At 40.9% G+C, this 15,232-nt stretch overlaps 1 long non-coding RNA gene across 1 annotated transcript; it reads left to right on the forward strand.

The window, feature by feature from the left end:
• Positions 1-13,496: 13,496 nt before the first annotated feature.
• LOC144899498 (uncharacterized) lies at positions 13,497-15,006 on the forward strand. Its single transcript, XR_013627630.1, has 3 exons — positions 13,497-13,635; positions 13,861-14,097; positions 14,527-15,006. It is a non-coding gene; the product is annotated as an uncharacterized LOC144899498 (long non-coding RNA).
• Positions 15,007-15,232: the final 226 nt, after the last annotated feature.

A 15,232-nucleotide genomic window follows, 5' to 3' on the forward strand; every position in this document is an offset into this window, starting at 1 on the left:
CTGGCCCTTTAAGCTGGCCCTCTAAGGCTGGCCCTTTAAGGCTGGCCCTTTAAGCTGGCCCCTTAAGGCTGGCCCTCTAAGGCTGGCCCTTTAAGCTGGCCCTTTAAGGCTGGCCCTTTAAGCTGGCCCTTTAAGGCTGGCCCTTTAAGGCCGGCCCTTTAAGCTGGCCCTTTAAGGCTGGCCCTTTAAGCTGGCCCTTTAAGGCTGGCCCTTTAAGCTGGCCCTTTAAGGCTGGCCCTTTAAGGCTGGCCCTTTAAGGCTGGCCCTTTAAGCTGGCCCCTTAAGGCTGGACCTTTAAGCAGGCCCTCTAAGGCTGGCCCTTTAAGCTGGCCCTCTAAGGCTGGCCCTTTAAGCTGGCCCCTTAAGGCTGGCCCTTTAAGCTGGCCCTTTAAGGCTGGCCCTTTAAGCTGGCCCTTTAAAGCTGGCCCTTTAAGGCTGGCCCTTTAAGCTGGCCCCTTAAGGCTGGCCCTTTAAGCTGGCCCTCTAAGGCTGGCCCTTTAAGCTGGCCCTCTAAGGCTGGCCCTTTAAGGCTTGCCCTTTAAGGCTGGCCCTTTAAGCTGGCCCCTTAAGGCTGGCCCTTTAAGCTGGCCCTTTAAGGCTGGCCCTTTAAGGCTGGCCCTTTAAGGCTGGCCCTTTAAGGCTGGCCCTTTAAGGCTGGCCCTTTAAGCTGGCCCCTTAAGGCTGGCCATCTAAGGCTGGCCCTTTAAGCTGGCCCTTTAAGGCTGGCCCTTTAAGCTGGCCTTTTAAGGCTGGCCCTTTAAGCTGGCCCTTTAAGGCTGGTCCTCTAAGGCTGGCCCTTTAAGACTGGCCCTTTAAGGCTGGCCCTTTAAGGCTGGCCCTTTAAGCTGGCCCCTTAAGGCTGGCCCTTTAAGCTGGCCCTCTAAGGCTGGCCCTTTAAGCTGGCCCTCTAAGGCTGGCCCTTTAAGGCTGGCCCTTTAAGGCTGGCCCTTTAAGCTGGCCCCTTAAGGCTGGCCATCTAAGGCTGGCCCTTTAAGCTGGCCCTTTAAGGCTGGCCCTTTAAGCTGGCCCTTTAAGGCTGGCCCTTTAAGCTGGCCCTTTAAGGCTGGCCCTCTAAGGCTGGCCCTTTAAGACTGGCCTTTTAAGGCTGGCCCTTTAAGGCTGGCCCTTTAAGCTGGCCCCTTAAGGCTGGCCCTTTAAGCTGGCCCTCTAAGGCTGGCCCTTTAAGGCTGGCCCTTTAAGGCTTGCCCTTTAAGGCTGGCCCTTTAAGCTGGCCCTTTAAGGCTGGCCCTTTAAGCTGGCCCTTTAAGGCTGGCCCTTTAAGGCTGGCCCTTTAAGGCTGGCCCTTTAAGCTGGCCCCTTAAGGCACACACACACAGATCATGCTCATCATTTTAAGGGCTATGGCTACAAGCCTATGCTGGTGGCTTATGAGAGCCAATGTTTGAACCATTTCATGTCTGCATATCAAAAGCCAAAAACTTGAATAGATAGACAGTCCATTCTTTGAAGTAGGCCTAATGGAAACATTAGTCAAGATTTAAGACTGGCCTATGCTCTTTTTGATAGTCACATGGACCAAGACTGTCTGTGACAATTCAAGTATGACTGACAAATAAATCATGACTGTAACTTAAATGAATCTACCATTGTGAATGCAGGACAATGAGAATTGCCATGTAGGCTACCGTAAGTAACAGAACATTTCCCAGTGTTACTTTATGTTACATTATATTTCATCAACGGCCTTTCAATGAAGTGTGATGTCATTGTTGATGATTTGTTGCAGCAAATAAATGAATGTATGGGTATGCTCCACCACTCTGCCAATCAGAACAAAGAAGACGCACTGACAGGCTACAACTTTGGAAGAACTTTTCACTCATTTCCCGGTAAGTCAGCATGATGTATTTTGTATGGATGAATTCATTGAAATCTCAAGATATATGATGGTTTGGCAGTAGTTTTAAAGCTCAGTCCGCTATATTGTCAAAAGTGTCACTCTTGTATTTTTTTCCTCTTATACAGCATGATACTCCAAAACAATTAGCTGCACCACATACAGTTGAAATAAAAGTCTATGGTCACGTCGCGGTAAAACAGTTCAACTTTGCAACAACTTTTCACTCCTTTCCCGGTCAGCAAGCATGATGTATTTGGTGTCAATGGATTGGTTGAAATCTCAAGATTCAAATAATACCACTGGTTTGGTGCTACCTTTGAGTCCGCTAGATTGTCAAACATGTCCATGTTGCATTTTTCTCTCTTATGCAGTACGCTAGGAGCCTCCAGCACGCTAGGCCTAATGTTTGTAAACATTGCCAATCATGAATTGTTATTAGTAAGGATCATTTGAGATGGTTATGTTTTAATGTGATGTTTTGCTTAATGTCTATAGCCTGTACTATTTACAGCATCATTTAGTTTGTTTTTGTAACCCACATGGAAGTTATGCATCCTTGGAAAATAATGAAAATATATTTTATAATCAAATGATGATTATGAATATTTCTATCATATAAAAATATTCCCCGGTCTTTTATAACGTCCGTGAATGCAACCCAGTCACATGACGGAAGACGGAACGTTCTTCCGCTTGCGCTGCGTCTCAGCCAATCAGGTTCGCCAGGGCCGCAATCAAATACACCCGTGCGCTCTCCCTCACACACAGTGGTGAGGAGACAGGCTACAGGACGCTGCTAACACGGTTAGTCTCGAACAAACTACTTCAACTTATATATATTGTTGATCGTTCTCTAAAACTTTGTGCATTATAAAACTTGTAGAAGCCGCGTGCCGTCGCTGCAGACATCTGGGTTCTAGCGGGGACTGAATTACGAGGGAATCGGTGAGTCTGGATGCTATTGTTGCGTGTGGTTAGCTTATGTAGCGTTAGCATATCAATGCGATCGGCAACCAACTTCGCTGCTGTAATGCGATTCATTGTTATGCTAACCCCCAAAACGATAATCAAACTTTTTAACTTGATTAACTGTTTAAATATTGAGCCACTGCTTTTGATTACTGTGTATTCTGAATGTTATGCACCTTAAATTGCATTTTAAAACAATCCTCTTTAAAGCTAAACCGGGGTTGATCATTGAAAATGTATTTTTATATTCTGATTTTGCATACTGATTCATTGATTTGTGTACACTGAGCTAGCTGATGATAATTATGACTGATTTACTGATAGTGGTCCTGTCTGTGATATACAGGCCAGGTGTGCCTGGTTGGGGACCCCGAGGCGAGCTAGACCCAAAGAGAACCGAACCACTTCAACATCCTCCTGCGGTCTGGTAGGGGTGTTGGCAGCCAGTTCTCTCCCACCTATGCACTGGTCACTTTATCTGTTCACATATGAACTCTGTTGCGCGCGATCATGGACAATTTCCACATATACCATGGACTCTGGGTTCCTATGAGATGGACATTCGCTCCACACATTGTTGTGGCCACTGACCCTTTATTGTGAATACTGTGATTTTGTGCTTTGTGTGATTTGAAGGGCATTTACACCCTGGACTGTGCTGAACCACTGTTGAATTGTGATTTCTTTATTTGTAAGAAACAAATGAACTAGATTGAAAGACTGAAGTGCACTTCATCAAACAGCTATAGGAATTCCCAAAACCTCTATACCATTTTACTGCCGTTTGTAAATATTGTCAATAATTTGTCACTGTTTGCACTTAAAGCAAATAATAAGGCACCAAGCCACTTAAAAGTACATTTTGTGTCTTGTGTGATATTACTGTACCTCAACCTCCCTAGAGCCGAGCATAGATCTTCTGAGCTAGTCCGTACTTGTATTTAATTCATCTTGACCTTTTCTTGCATTTCTCATACGTATATGCTACATTTTCACAAAATGCAATTTGATATTGTAATACTTACTTGTAATACATTACCGTTGTGGTGTACTGGCCACCGGTCCAGGGTGTACCCCGCCTCTCGCCCCCAAGTCAGCCGTACTATGTACTATGTACTATGTACTATGTACTATGTACTATGACTGTTGTGATCAGAGGTGTAAATGTTCAGAAATCCTATGTGTTTGATTGTAGGACCTTCTGGGCTGTGACCTGTCTGAGACTTCAGGACCATAGACAGCGATGGTCACAGACTGAGTGCTGTCAGTCTTAAAGGTACTATATGTAAGAAATGTGTAGATTGATTGATTTTTGAAAAAATGGGACATGGGAGATGATAGCCGTATGGCTAATTTGCACTTCCCATTGGCAGCTTGGTTTTGAACATATAAATCACATTATTCATAAAACATGCAAGGTTATGTGTTTCATGCGTATTACTATATTGCAACTTGCCCAAGTGCACACTAGATGCTGTAAAGTGCTATTTTCATTTGACAATTCTCAAAACATTTTACAATCATGAAATACCAACAATGGTCATTTTATAATACTGAGAGAACTAGACTCTAAAAATGATTCATGGGATTAGTTAGTTGAGCTTAAAATCAAGAGCTTTTTCAACATAAAAGAATAAGGTTGTTACATGGACTTATTATAACAAGTTGGTAACTTATTTGAAGAAGTTGGTCCAGCTGAAAATATGGGCTTAGTTAGTTGAGTTGAGTTAAAATCAAGAGCTTTTTCAACATAAAACGATAAACTTGTGTCACTGACTTATTAAAACAAGTTGTTAACTTATTTGAAGAAGTTGGCCCAGCTGAAAATAGAAAAATAGAAATGTTAACTTAAATATGTATGTATATTTTGAAGCAAACTTTTGAACAAATTCAAATACAAAAACTTTATCTGTCCCCAGGGGTAATTCAAAGGCCACATTAAACATGCCGTTTCAAAACAAGAGCACCGCTCATGTTTCATGTTCATAGTAATGGGAGCTTTTATTTTGAAAAAAACAGGGAAGACGTTCTATTGTACGATGTCTCCGAGATGTCAGGACCAAACGTTTCTCCGAATTTTCTGGATGAAGGTAAGCTACAGGGTCACATTCTCACTTAAAAGGTTGTTAAAACTTGATGAAATGACATATTCCCACAGCTAGAGCCAAATGTTCAACAGCTTTCAGAAGCTGCTCTGCTCCTGCTCCTGCTTCTGGTTTTATCCTGCAATCACGTACAGAGAGGAGCCAGACTGCGACTGCTATTAATGCCTGTTGGAAAATCCCCAAAATCCCAAGAAAAAAACAAGAGTTTCTATGGAGCAATACGAGGTAAGTAACTGTTTTTGCTTTATTTTGTTCATAACGGCTACTAACTGTATCAGCAAATGTTGCACTAATTCGTGTTAACGCAGACATCATTGAAATGAAGCTAATGTAGCCATTTTGTAAAATGGTAGCTTCATAGCTGCCTATAACTGCATGTTACAAAACTTTAGAACTGAAGCTGTTCATAAATGTCCTTTTGCCCGCGCTCTCTCGCCCAGCGCCGCCCCTCGACCGTTTATCGTCAGACAAAGACGTCTGTGGCAGCCGAACGATTTGAATTAGCGGTAAACGTTAGTTAGTATATCACTCTTATCAAGGTAAGAGAAATGAGTGTATTGTTTTGTTCACATTTTTTCCAAGTTTGGACTACATTGATGAAGTTTGGCCAGCTAGTAGTTTCTGTTTTAAGTGACGTGTTGGTGTGTGTCTATGAGAGGTTAAGGCACCCACATTAGTTGTAGATACGCCATAGAACAAGTTTCCTTTTAGTAAGGCTGCAGTAGGCCTGGCTATTTTTCTCTTTTGCTATTGAGACAGGTGGCATTTTCTGAAGTTAGGAATGAATGTATACACACAAAATGTGTGTATAGTGGTGTGTAGTGTTTTTTTTTTCCTCATTTAGCTCACTTTAAAAGTCCAAAATATTGTGAAGCAGTTCAACCATATTTCAAATCCTTTAGAACCCAAGACAAAGGATCATTTTTGTGCAGTTGGTTGCAAGCACATTTTTCACAGTTTTTCCATCTTCAATTTAGAAACACATCATAGGCAATATATTTTTCCAAGTCATGCTGCACACGCTGTAAGCACTAAAGCTATGAATCACTAAACAATTCCAAATGTCATGAAAAAATTCAAAGCCGTTTAAATAGAGCTTTGTTTAGTTTTAAAAATGAATTGGACCTGTAAACTTGTGTCAAGAAAAAGTGATCTTTGAAAGCATTATAGGCTTAGACCATGGTGGCCATGGTGGAGAACTTCTCCCTTGCCTCCATTGGGAGCGTTATTGGGAGCGTTATTGCTCGTTTAAAACATGGGGCAGCCTGAGAACCCATCTGTCAAGAAGCCATTCAACTCGTGAGACAGGGACACGCAGAGAAGTTCTGTCTTTGAAATGTTCATGTTGCTCTTTAAACACCATCTCCACAGAAAGAGAATACTTTGAACACATTGGCCGTCATTTAAAAAAGCAGGAAACAGTGTCTTGTGTTTTTGAAAATTGCTCTTGCTCTCAAAACAAACATTTCTGGAACATTTGCCTCTCATAGGAGCCGGAAACACACTCCTCATTCCCTGGATGACTTCAAGCCTGAGCTCCTGCAGAGGTACTGTATGTTCATCTTTCAAATACAGGGGTCCTTTTGATATGATCCTTTTGACGAGGATATGGAGGTTACAGTGAGTGAAGATCCTGAAGATGAAGAAATGAGAGAACTGCCACTGCAACTTCATTGAAAAAAATGTAGCCCACCTGCTGTTGAAAATGGAAAGCATATTCAATGTACCACAAAGGTGTATTCATGAGTTAGTGGAAGAACTGCACTTTATTTCTTCATCAGCTTCAGGTCCTCTTTTGAAAGATATTTTACAGTCATGCTTAAAGAGGCATAATTGTTGATGAAAAGTTGATGATGTGATCATCTCAGAGATGGCGACAGACCTATCTGTGCAAGTCTAAGCCAATGACATTAGCTCTAGGACATACTGCTCCTCTTTCCACCTTTCCACCTACAAAAGAAGGGAGCATTTTTCCATGGTGGAACCTACAGAATATCTAATCATGTCTTCTCAGTTCTTCTCAGGGAGAAGAAAAGTTTCCAACATGTACCAATTTGAAAGTCCTTGCATGAGGTTTTGAAGAAAAAAAGAGATCCAGGATTTGCTCAAACATAGCTCTGAAGCAGACAGCAGCTCTGACACTCACTACAATTCATTTCATGATGGCATACATTTGAAAAACAATAAATTGCTATGAGAAAAGAATCCAGCCATTTCTCTCATTCTGTATGTGGATGATTTTGAAGTGTGTAATCCACTTGGCACATCAAGAAAAAAACACAAAATGACTGCTGTGTATTGGGTTTTAGCCAATGTGCCACCATTGCTCAGATCCTCGCTCACATCAATCTACCTTGCCATTCTCTGCAAGGCTGATGATGTTCAAAAGTTTGGCTATAGTGCTGTGTTAGAACCACTGCTTAAGGACCTTCCTTGCCAGCCTAGAAGAAGAAGGACTTTACATTCCTTCAATAGGTCTACGAGTCAAAGGTACTGTGTATTGTGTCGTTGCAGATAACCTTGGTGCCCACTCTATTGGAGGGTTTGTGGAGAGCTTCTCACGTCTCACAAGTACACACACCTGCAGGTTCTGTCTTGGAGAAAGATCTCAATTCCAGGTGAGTGAAGTTAAAACAGGAACAACACAAGAGCACAGGTTGCATGTTCAGACAGCACAGAGAGATACAAGTGCATTCTTCTCATTGTTATGGAGTAAAGAGACAGTGCCCACTGACTGACAAACTCAAATATTTCAATGTTTTATCTGGCTATCCACCTGATTTGCTACATGATCTCTTTGAAGGCGTTGTGCCTTTAGAGTTAGCACTATGCCTAAATGTGTTCATCAAAGAGAAATATTTCACACTCGAGGAATGAAATCAATGAATCAAAGAGTTCCCATACAGATGGACAGATAGAACGGATGCACCGCAACCAGTTCCACTGACTTTTGCTGCAAGAAAAACTGTTGGTGGAAATGCCCATGAAAACTGGGCTTTGCTTCGCCTCCTTCCCCTGATAGTTGGAGAAAGAATCCCTGAGAATGAACCAGCATGGCTGATCCTTCTGAACCTTAAGGACATAGTTGAACTTGTCCTTTCTCCTGTTCACACAGACCTCGCTGTTTGTTTCCTTGAAAGCAAGATTTCTGAGCATCGGCACAGATTCCTGGAGGTTTTCCCTCAGGAAAGCATCATTTTCTTGAACACTACCCACACCAGCCAGATGAAAGCTTTTGGTCCACTTGGTTCATTTGGTTCACTTTGTGGACTATGCGCTTTGAAGCTAAGCACAGCTTTTTGAAGCGTGTGGTCAGACATACGCATAGCTTCCGAAACATTCTGTTGTCTCTTGCAGTGAAGCATCAGTTAATGATTGCATACCATCTACATGGCAGTAAAATTGTTCAGTCTCTACAAGTAGCAAAAGTGTCAACAGTGGATTTGACTGTGCTGAGGGAAGACATTAAGAAAGCAGTGGAATGAAAATTCCCTGGTGAATCATTTGTCCACATGGCAAACACAGTGTGCTACAGTGGCACCAGTTATTCCACTGGCATGATCTTGGCACATGGTTCAACAGGTGGTCTGCCAGATTTTGTAGAATTGATGCAGCTTGTTGTCATAAATGGCAAGGTTGGCTTCATTGTCAAATGTTTCAATTCATGGTATATTGAGCATCTTAGAAACACAACAAGTGTTTTCAAGCTCATTGAGCCTCGTGAGTTGTTTGACATCTTCCCCATGGCAGCATACGGTGTTGCAGGGAAGCGTATGGTGACCCAGAAGTGCTACATGAATGTACCATAGATTGCAAAGGGGTCAGTATAACTCATCATTTGTTTGAGTTTATAGGAGAGACCTCAAAAATGGCATCATCCTCTCTGTATATGGGGTTACTGTCTCATTACAAAAACAAAGTTGTTGTTTTTTTTCAATGAACGTGCTTGCCCCACACTTGAGCACAAATGATCATTTTCACTTGCAGGTGTAGTGAGAATATACAACTCCTTGAATGTGTGTATTCCAATCATATTTTTGTGATGAAGTGTGATAATGTTCAACCTATAATCAAACATGAGACAATATTAGTTTGTCAATTTGCCAGAAGCATGGTAAGACTTTTAAACCCAGACCACACTGATTCTCGCTGAGGAGAGGATGTTAGGCTCTTGATGACTATGCCAATATGGAGATCTGAAATTATGATTAGTAGTAGTTGTAAATATGAGCTCCATAATACTGACACGAGATGGACAACAAGATGGTACAAGATCTTTGTAGTTTGACTTTTATGACATTATTCTTCAGGGGGAAATGTTCAAGTGAACAAAGCTTTGTTCCTATCCTTGTCTTTGCCACAGAAATAAAAGTCTTCAACATTTAATCATAGTATAAGCAGGCATATAGGATTCTTTGCATTGGCTTTTGTAGAAGTATACTTATGGACACAAATCTAAGACTTGGTGTGAAGTTTGATGATGAGGAAATGTCACGGATGTGTGATGTCAAATTTCTTGGAGACTGAATCAACCAGTACTTGTCAGCATACTAGTTTACTATATGATAAATGTGATGAAAATTCAAAGTCCAAAGCTTTTATTTATCTAGAGTCATTTTTAGTGGTCATATTCTTCTCCCATACTGAATGATGATGATTATATGATGTGTCTGCATGTATTCTAGAACCCAAACTGATGTCATGTTTTCTCTAATAGATACCCTGATGTCTCCTCAAGCCAAACTTGGGATCATTCTTCAGGACCGTGAAATTGGCAAACTGGACTTACCGGATGGAATCCCTGATGAACTTGAGTCTATTGTGAGGGAGAAATTTGGGCTTGATGGGAACTTTACCTTGCATTATAAGGATGCTGACTTTGGAGAGGAATATTTTTCTCTTACCTCAACAAGTGACACCAAGGACAAGGATACCATTAAGGTGGTTCACATTGTTGAACCTCCTACAGTTACTCTGACCTTTACTGATGGGTACTGACAGTTCCTTTGAAAGTGCATCAGTAGCCTCGCTCCCTAATTCTGAGACCTCTGTCCATCCTGCTAGCAGCAGCTGTTCCTCTGGATCGCAGGACACACTGATCACACTTTCATCACCTGAACAGGTTACTCACCGTACACAGTGTTGGCCCACTACATTTCCTGTACCTAATTTTGCTTACGACACAGAGCTTGTGCTGGCCTCAGGAAATGAAGTTTTCAAGAAGGATGGAATTCAGCTCAACTTTGCCACAATCCTTTGCCTCCAGACATCCTTGAGAAGCTGGCTGAAAGCATCTTACCCCACTAGTGCGCAGTTTAACCATGTTGCTGAGGCACTGATTCAGAAGCATCCTTGCCTTAAAGAACCAGGGTCATATAATGGATGCTACGCATGGCAACAAAGACTAAAACATAAAATGGCCAGCTATAGATCTAAATGGAGAGGGCTAGGATGCCCTGAGCTTGATGTGAACTCTCTCAGAAAGAAGCGAGCATAGAGCATGAGAAAGCCCCTGCAAAGAATATCCAAAAAAAAAGCCAAGAAGGGCAGGCAGAGGTGAACTATTTACCTCCTCACCCACAAGGAGAAACAGAAGGAACTTTGGAGCTCCTTGATGAAGTAAAGAAGAGGAACAACTGCCAGGTCATCAGTGAGAAAATGGCAAAGACTTTCTCCATTCGCAGGCAGGAAGTTGCACCACAAGCACCACAAATCTGTGACATAAGAGACCGATGGCCGGCTCTTTTCGATGCAACTCAGGTTAATATTGTTTTATAAAATGGTTTGCAGTATGTGCTATGTCAGTCAATTTACTACATGAACAAATTGCACCTTTTTATTTGTATTTTATACAGATAAATGAAGAATTCAGAAGGATCACCGCTGGTTGCCTTGAGAGAACATTCATGGCAAAACTGGACCAGTATACCCCAAAAATAATGGCACTGGTGTCCTCAAGAGGAGGAGATTCAGCACATAAAGAACATGCTGCTAGAGGTATAAATAAATGTAACAAGGTTCATTTCAAATAGAAAAAAAAATCACTTTATTTTTAGGAGGTGTTGATGGGTTAGTTAAATAAATATTTCAATCAATAAATCATAAATTCATCTTTTTAAAGATTGTTTCATTTTCTTGTATTATTTTATTTACAGGACCAGTCGGTAGAAAGTAGGAGAGAAGCTGCAATCCGTAGCCTAATCGTGTACCTGAGAGAACAGGAGGAGGATCTCTTTAAAGAACAGCTGCTAAGTAATCCAACACTTCAACTTCAAGGATTTAACCTGGGCAGTATTTAGGGGTGGCAGACTGAATGACTGGGTGCAACTGAATGATAGGAACCAAAATCAGGACCATCAGTGATATATTCAGGAAGTTTGGTGAAAAGTGAAAGTTTTCTACGTTTTATCAGAACTTTATGGGCAGCGTTTGTTTGTCAAAAGTATGTCATTAAAAATGTTTGTTTTGCTACTAAACAGCCGTCCCCAAAGCCCACGTTAAATCCTGAAGTTAACCCAAGTGCAGATTCACTGTACATTATTCTTGTTTTTACATAAGACAAAAAACACTGATGTTGACTCTGATCTACTTATGCCAGAATGGTGATGAAGTGATGAAGATTGTTGTGAGCAGAGGGGCATCTGAACCAGCCAACGCAACAGTGGTGATTGAGGGAGCAGAAGTCCTGGATGGCCTGACTGTCCCAAGAGCATGTGCCTTGCTCATGGGACTAATGTATGCACTCAACCTGAGTTACCCAAAAGAGTTACCTGAAAAGCACTTTTGAGGTATTTCAAAAGATATTCCTTGAGCTGGATGCTCTGAGAGCAAGTCCCAAGGTAATGTCTCTAAAAGCTAAACTGCTGCACTGAAAATTAGGCTGCATTCTAATTTCACTGTTATGTTTAATGCAGTTTAATACAAGTCATTTCTTTGAAGGATCATTTTGAAGACTAGTTTGTCATTTTTTTTTTTTACTTTTGAGCTGTTAGCTGTCAATATTTAGACCTACATACATACGTACACATTTGATATATTCTGTGTTCTTTTTTGGAAGAAGTATGACTGCTATGTAAAATATGTTTCAATATTCTTCAGGAAGAAATATGTATAATATGTAATATTTGATTTCATGTCTTCATTTGGAGCTCCTCCATGTTTATTTGATGGTAAACAGTTGGACAAGTTGGCCATTATATGCAGTGGTGGAGTGAGTACACGACTTCAGTACTTGAGTAAGAGTACAAATCCTCCTTGTCAAATTTACTCCACTACAAGTAAAAGTAGCTCTGTCAAAATGTTACTCGAGTAAGAGTATGAAATCAATTTTCTACTCGAGTAAAGTACAAATCCTTAAAATCTGTACTCAAGTAAATTTACTCCGTTACTTTCCACCACTGATTATATGTAATAAACAAGTTTGACCATTAAACTGACTGAACTGTATTTATGTTCATAAAATTAATGTTATTGATAAAAAAAACAATTGAGAAAACAATTTGAAATATTTGTGATGAGGAATGAAAAACAAATGAGCTGGAATAGCTTAAATTAATTATATTGACAACTTCATTGAACTTGAACCATTTTATTAAAATTGAGTTGGTTCACCTGAATTGAACTTGAACCATTTTATTAAAATGAAGTTGGTTCACCTTAATTAACTGTTTGCAGGATGAAGTAAATCATGTCGGTTGTCCTTAAATAACTTAGTTTCTAACATTAAAAGACTTGTTGGATTTACTGAAAGGTTTTAGTTGGAATTTCTTAAAAAGATTGACGCAAATTGTTACCTTCATTGAATTAAGCTGAGCCACTATATTTTTTTTTAGAGTGTATAGAACAGAAATATAAAGTGCTTGTTGAATTGCACGTTGCTCTCCTGCCTAAGAATAAAAGATAAATGATGACAGAATTACAGACTTATGACATACTACAATAATGAATTAGCAGTTATAATTTGTGGCTACCCAACTATGTAAAAATGCAACATTATAACATACAATAGATAATAACACACAACAAATCAGCAGCAGTGGACAAGTTAAAAATGATCACAATCAGTGGCAACGGGTTTGATTTTCCAAAGTTGAAGATGCTTGGAAAATGAAGCAATAGTGGGTAGATCAGGCACTTGGTGCGGAGTTCCAAAAATTTGTCGCTCCGTAGGAAAAAGTTGCTTGACCAAAGGTCCTTCTCCTTAAAAGAACAGTGGGTTAGCACAGCAAATCAGAGACCTTTTCTCCAAAAATAACAGGTGGACGAGAGCTTGGATGACTCTGACCTATCTCGCTTATGGGCGGTACAAAGTCAAAGTCTTCTTTTGGAAGCCTCAGTCCTCCTGTGGGCGTCTCTTTCCCGAGTGAATGGTCTTATATGGTAGAAGCACATGCATGCAGAAGCTAACTTTTAACATACACTTGCATACTTGCACTTAAGTGCGTTCACACTGTGTACAAGCAGAACAGAGACACCTAGTGCCAAAAACGCAGAACTACAGCACACAGACTTCCCACAATGCCATTTTTCTTAAAGGGCCATGACGCACTTTCCGGAAACGATGGTCGCAACATTCAGATGAAGCACGGACGGCCGGAAGCCCCGCCCGGCACGCTATAGAGCGGTTTCAAATAAAAGAGGGACGGCCTGAGGGCAACCTGCTTCTTACGCACTTTGAAGAAAATTGAACAAGTGTGAGTAGTAAGTACGCAAACTCTCTGTACTCTTTGTACACGCTATTAAAACATTATAATTGTTAAATGGCTTTAAGTGACCTTTAAACGGCATACATTGAGCTAGCTTAAGTAGCACACGGCCTTCAACGTCAGAGGCTCATATTCAAAAAACTAAAGCAGACAGCAGGCTGAATTCTATATAGTTTGAAAGCATATTGACTGCGCTTTCCCTCCTTTTTTTGTTTTACAGAACTCCCTTCTATGGCAGGAGGCTGGTCCACCGGTCACACCTGTAATTGATTGCAGCAGCTACTAACAGTGAACATGGCCACCTTGTGCCATGCCATTCTGCGCATGCGTCAGAGGATCGTTTGAGCTCAGACTTCCCAAGACGAAGTTCGAGGGCGCCATGTTTTCACGGGAAGACAATGGAAGACGACGTGGACAGTCGTTTAACAAGGAAATTCATCGATGTGGAGCCATATGGGTAGGTCATATGCTTATCTGACTTGTTTTCTGTCACCTTTCCTGTTCCTGTTCAATGTTTACGTCAGTGTCATAATGTGACATACGCGACGTTAGCATTAGCTTACCTTTAGCCTGCCAGCCAGCTAGCTAGCTAGCTAGCTAGCTCGCTATCAACTGCGAGCTGTTTTCGGTTGCAGAACAGGAGATTTTTATGTTTATTAAATGTGTAAGGATTCGTCCCTTTTATATATGTTATGTGATTATTTTGGCAGCAGCAGTGTCCTCTAAGCCATGGGAACCGCGTGTAGCGCAAACATTTGTTGAAGTATGCTAGCGACCTGAGTCTTGTGGATACCGTCGGGGAGCGGGAGTTTTTGTTTGTGACAAGTATTCCATGGAAGTGAATTTTGGAACTTTAATTTCACCTATACACATACACCATCTCTAGACACCTGGGGTGAAGGACGCGCCACAGAGAGGCCGCCGCCGGGGTCAAGGTGGCCAACCCCTACAGAAGGTAACATTACAATATGTATATGGTTATTTGAATCTGGAAATGGCAGTTTAGCCTTTTAAGTTTTATTGATTTAAAGAGTTGGATAATGGAGTTCCTCAACGATATCCCGTTGTGAGGAAAAAAGAGTTTTGTTTAGGTTAGGTTTCAAGACACAGATGAAAAATGTGTATTAACCCGTAGATGCATAAGTGGGTCAAAAATGACCCAGTCAGGTTGTTTTCTTGAAATATCTTCATAATGAATTTTTTTTTTATCATTTCATATTCCAGTTATTCCGAAAAAAAACATGTTTTCAATATAATACCATTCAAATTTTTAACTTAGCTTTTATACATTTCAAGAAATATGGACTCTTATGGAAGAGTGTAGGGTCCAGTCACTCATGCATCTTAGGGTTAAGAACTAAGTTGATTTTGAGTGTTTTGTTTAAAAAAAAAAAAAAAACCCAACAAATATTGTCAAGCAGCTTTGTCGTTTGGACTACTAACCATTGTGATGATTTTAGATTTTGTAGTTGCCATAATTGAAATGATTTCTCCATCCATTTAACAGAATGCTGAAGGATGTTGACGCTCAAGAATTTGGTCCCAACAGCTTAGACAAGGTAAGATTACAGTACAGCTGTTGAATGACACCA

Source organism: Doryrhamphus excisus, linkage group LG7, assembly GCF_037039965.1.
Source record: "Doryrhamphus excisus strain RoL-2023G ecotype Guam linkage group LG7, RoL_Dexc_Guam_v1.1, whole genome shotgun sequence".
In the NCBI taxonomy this organism is placed as follows: Eukaryota; Metazoa; Chordata; class Actinopteri; order Syngnathiformes; family Syngnathidae; genus Doryrhamphus; species Doryrhamphus excisus.